Raw genomic sequence first — 5622 nt, 5'->3', positions numbered from 1 at the left:
GACAAAGTGAGAGAGTGGCATGGACATATATACACTACCAAACGTAAAACAGATAGCTAGTGGGAAGCAACCGCATAGCACAGGGAGATCAGCTCTGTGCTTTGTGACCACCTAGAGGGGTGGGATAGGGAGGGTGGGAGGGAGGGAGATGCAAGAGGGAAGAGATATGGGAACATATGTATATGTATAACTGATTCACTTTGTTATAAAGCAGAAACTAACACAACATTGTAAAGCAATTATACTCCAATAAACATGTTAAAAAAAAGACTTAAAATTGAGTACAGTATAACATTTTAGAACATACTTCGAAATAAATGCTACATATATTTTGCTCTAAAGAATCAATTAAAATTAGATGCTTTTTAAATTATTACACCATAAGCCTGTTTAATGTAAAAAAAAATACATTCTAAGGTTTAGAAATTTTTAATAGTTAATCTTTTTTATTTAAGAATATTTAATCTTTTACCTTCTATTTTAAATGAGTTACAGCTTATAATACAATAATGTAGGATAATTTGTATTATAAGCAAGTGATACATACATATATTATTTCATATTCTATTTTATATTTTAAGATACACATAACAAAATCAAATTTCCTACCTTTGCAAGTAGTTTCAAAACTTAAAGGAAATGGATACAGGAGAGCCCTATTGTGAAAATTTTCTAATGAGTAATCCTGATCCTTTGGGGATTCTAATAAATGAACAGTCCCAATAAGATGGGGATCTAAAATTATTTATGTTGCTGAGGTCATCAAAACAAATAGTGCTACTGAACTCAGAAAATGTTTTAATTATAGTGTAATATTTTGGCAGATTTTTGACACCTGACTCCCAGCTCCATGGCTACTTGAATATTTTCAGAACCAGGAGAGCAACGTGCAGAGGAAGCATCTACCTCAGCCCTCATGGGGGTGGCGGAGTGTTTTTGCTGATTTGCAAGTGATGTGCACAAGCATAAATTCATTCCCCACCTCTTTCCAAAAAGTACCATTTCAAATAATCTCATTTTCTTTCTTAGAATACACGTTTGTCACTGTAAATTTACAACCTGTCTTATTAAATAAGTGGTACTCTGGGTAAAGGGTATGGTTTACAAAATTATTAAACATTCAGAAGTCTACAAAAGTTTGTTTTTTTTTTTTTGGAAGACACACAGCTTTCTCATACCAGTATGTCAGCACACATGTCCCTAGAGGCCACCGAGCATAGATTTCATTGTGCTAAAGTGGCACAGTTTTCACTGCCCTAGGTAATTTCAAGAACTATATTCAGTTATCATTCATATTTATTATTTCTCCTATTATTCCTGGTAGAAAAATGAATATAATCAACTAACTTTACATTGAATGTTAAGAACTTGGCCTCAATAAATGTTTATTATTATTATTATTATTATTAGCTGGTATCCATGTTTTAGTCATGGTATAATACATTTACTCTATTTTCTCATCATATTCCCTTGCCAGAGAAATGTAGGTGAGAGAAAGGAAATACCGTATGTGCAGAAGACTATTAAATGTCCCCTACAGTGTAGGCCCCCTGTTTTTATTCTTGCTATTATTATTGTATTATAGTTAGATATTTATAAGCATGTTTCTCTTTACTGTAATATAAAGTCCATTTGAGCAGAGACCATGTTTTACCATCTGTATATGTTCCCTAGGACAGAGCTTCTAGCACTGAAGTTCAGGGATGAGATGAAGGGGAGGAGGAAGGGAAGGAGGGAGGGAGGGAGGGTGGGAGAGAAAGGGAAGAAAACAAAAGAAAGAAAAGGAAAGAAATGGCAGAAAGAATAATGGTCTTCAGATGAAAATCTGGAAAGAGTTTTGTTTCAATTATTTATTGCTGCATAACAAACTTCCTTAAAATGTAGTGATTAAAAACAAGAACTCGTTATTTATTTGCTCATCATTTTCAGTTTGCACAGAACTTAGCAGGACTGCGCCATGTTTCATCTTTGCGCCATGTTGTATGGGCTGCGGGCTTGTTTGGAGCTAAGGAATCCAGGATGGCTTCCCACACATCTGACGCCTCAGCTTGGATGGCTGGAAAGGCTGACTGGGTTATTCTCTTTCTCTTCATATTCTTTCATTCCCCCCCGCCCCCAAGGTTATTTTCTCTTCATGGGAACTCTCCCCAGAAAGCTAGTTGTTCTTCTTGACTAGGTGTCTGTTTTACCCCCAAAAATGAAAGCTGTAAGACCTCTTAAGACCCAGAACTGGAAATCTCACAATGTCACTTTTACCATATTCTATGAGTCAGAGAAAGTCACAAGACCAGTTTAGATTTAAAAGGAAGAGTGAAAAATGAATTCTCTTGATGGAAAGAGCAGTACATGCATATAAGTATGGGAGGGATGGTTGGCAGCCATATTTGCAGACAACCTGCTACAAGAGGTAAAAGTCTATCATTGGAACATGATAGAAAGCTATTTCTCAAATTGAACTGAGGAAGCATATTTCTGCAGGGTTTTTCCCCTCTATTTCATTACTTTTAAAAGAACACATTAAAATATTTGCTTCAATACCTCAGGTTGACCAAAAGCTGTTAATCAAACGTGTCCTGAAATGGTTTAGGATCATTTTCATCATGTCCAAAGGCATCTTTAAACATCTATAAGATTAACTATAGAGTGTTTTAGATAAACCGTGAATTGCCGTTTCTATATAACGCTAGTCACAAAGCTAAGTGCCTGACGATTGTAACTGTGAACTAATTTATAGAAGGTTCATGCATAGTCCTTGTAGCCTTAGAACCTTAGCCTATTTTTCTGGAGCACAGAGCTAGCTGAAGAGTGGGGTGAAAGACCATTTTAAATATAATACTATTTGTTTTCTTTTGACATGTAAGATTTCATTAGATTCACTAAAATGGGTTTGTGCCTGTATTTACATGATGAAATTTGTAATCGAAAACCTAAGATACAATGGAAGCTTTATTTTTTCTCTCCTTTCTTTTTTTTAAGTTCATTGTAACTGAATGAAATTTGCTATATCATTGAAAGAAACTACACACATCTAGGCTTCATAAAGACTTGAAAATATATGTTGTGATATTACCTTTTCTATCATCCAATCAGCACTTCAGTCAGAATGCAATTTGATTGTAATAGCATTGATTCTCTTTCACGAACACCACTCCATGGGGTTGGGGAACTACATCTAGTTTGGGGATTGTTACAAGGGCGATGTCAGCCCACAAATTAATATTCAGTACTGGTTATCTGTGTAGTGATAATGAATATTCACTGTGGTTTTATTTTATATTTTTCAGAGAATATTAAAAAAAATACCTAGTAAACGACTAAAGACTCTTTTAGTCTCAGAAGCTTTTTTTATAAAATTTCTGGTGCTCATTTTTAAAACATTGAAAATATGCTCATGCAGAGCCTGTTTTTAATGAAGTTAAAACCATTAAGTAATTAGAAAAGCCTGAACATGCTGCATGGTCTCTGGTGATGCAAATGATTATTAACATGTTTATTCCTAATAGAAAAGGATTCTGCAGCTAATTTTGTTAGCTTCACTATTTTTAGAATTCGGGTGTCATACATTTATTAGGAAGCTAAGACTTCAAGGTAAAACTTTGTTCAATAGCCTCATATAATTATTTCCCACTTTTGGCATCTAAGCAGCTGAACAAACAAAAAAATACCATGTTGACAGTATAAGCTATTTCTGCTTGGCTGCAATTACCCAGAGCTTCTATTTCAACTTCTTTCCTCTCAGGGAGTTGCCACCAACGTGACAATCAATCCATCTGTGCTTCTGGTTCTTAAAGGAGAACCTGACAGCCCCTTTATCCATCACCTTGCTGTCCAAGGAAGCAGTGGAGATGTTGAGGGGAGAGGAGGAGAATTATCTCAGACCTGAGGTCAGTAACACTCTTTGCAGAGGGGACGCACCAGAAGAATCTGTAGCCTAGGGTGAGTTTTTATTGGTCTCCTTCAATTTTTTCCTTTATTCTAAAATGACCTTGAGAACATACCAGATAATTCAGGCTGGCCTGGAAACAACAGCCCATTTCCTCAGAGCTCTTAATGTGAGAGACACTTTCCTTCAAGGTAATGCATTTTATTTGCACTGCTTTCCACAGTTTAACCTTAGATAGATTCTAGATGACTTCTTAACCTGTAATTTTTCTAAGAAATTGAGGGGTGCGTGTGCGTGTTTATGTGTGTGTGTGTGTGTGTGTGATTTAAAGCTACTTTTCTGTTCAGGAAAGAAGGAAACAACATATGTTTTCAAGTTTTTTTGACTCCTCCATATGCTTAGGATTCTAAGCAAGGACTCATGTTTGGAAACCTAAATGCTTTTGTCTGGCTATCATTGTTACCACCCTTGATTCTTCCTAGAAAGTTTTATCCACTCCAGGCTTCAACACATAATTCTCACTGTAGTCATCCTAGTTTTATTCACATCACACATACAACCCATTTCTATTCCCACTTCTATGCCTTTGTTTTTGCCTTTTCCCTACCTTTGCAATTGCCTGGACCCTTTGATTCATTACCTGTGTAGAAGGTACCCTTTCTCCGAAGTTCACCTCAGTCCTTCTGACATCACAGTTTCCTCTGATAACATCACAGCCCCCTTTCCCCTCACAATAATTGTTTTTTTCTGAGCTAACTGAACTCAGGTTAACAAATGATTATATAATGGCTTATCTAAGTTTTTTATGACGTGTTGTCTGTTTGTTTTGCAAAGTTATAAATGTGAAATTGAGGACTATATCCCTGTAACATATATCATAGAGTTAGGGGTCCCTGGGTGCTCTATAACTCTTTCCTGATTGACTGATTTCTGCCAGTCACTGAGCAATTAACATGGGATAAATCTCTTCTCACTGTATAAGATTCCACGACTCATACTGAAGTGGACAATGCTTTTCCTCCTACATGGCAGACAAGAAGAGGTTTTTTAAAAAAAGTATTTTAGGCATATTCCATGTAAGATCATTTTGGCATGTATATTTGCTTATATTATTTTTTTTTTGCTACTGCTGTGATTCCCTGATATTCCCTTTGTAAGCAGCTCTTTGCAGGAAACCGCCCTCAGCAGGAAGCCCCTTTTCTTGTCACTTTAGCAAAGCTGTATTGTAACTAACTTTGAAACTAGGCACCCCCATGCTCTACCTATCTCCAGCCCAAGCACACTTTTCAAATCTTTTAATCACACAATACCTTGCCTAACTTGTCGGTTCTTTCAGTAGATCAAAGAAGTAGAAATGAAGAATAAGTAATTAACAGATGACCAGATCTCTTCTCTAGCTTCCACTTCAGTAATCTCCGAATAAACTGTGTGAACAAGGTAACATCTAGAAGAAGATCACAAGGAGTTGACAAGCCTGCACACAAGCCTGCACGCAGATGACTCTGACCCCCCATCTCAATGATTAATCAAGATTACTTCCCTGTTTCCCTTTAAAAGCTTTCATGACCGAGCAGAATCTTTGGAGGTGGTTTTTGGGGGACATTATGTTCACCATCTCCCCAGATTGTCAGCATTCTGATTAAAGGCACCTTTACTTTCTACCAACATCTGTGAGTACCGATTTTGTAAGCAGCGAACAGCGGGACTTGATTCATTCAATGACACCTAGACTGTCTTGT

Source organism: Eubalaena glacialis, chromosome 7 (genome assembly GCF_028564815.1).
Source record: "Eubalaena glacialis isolate mEubGla1 chromosome 7, mEubGla1.1.hap2.+ XY, whole genome shotgun sequence".
Lineage (NCBI taxonomy): Eukaryota > Metazoa > Chordata > Mammalia > Artiodactyla > Balaenidae > Eubalaena > Eubalaena glacialis.
Note: the sequence above shows the minus strand (reverse complement) of the source record.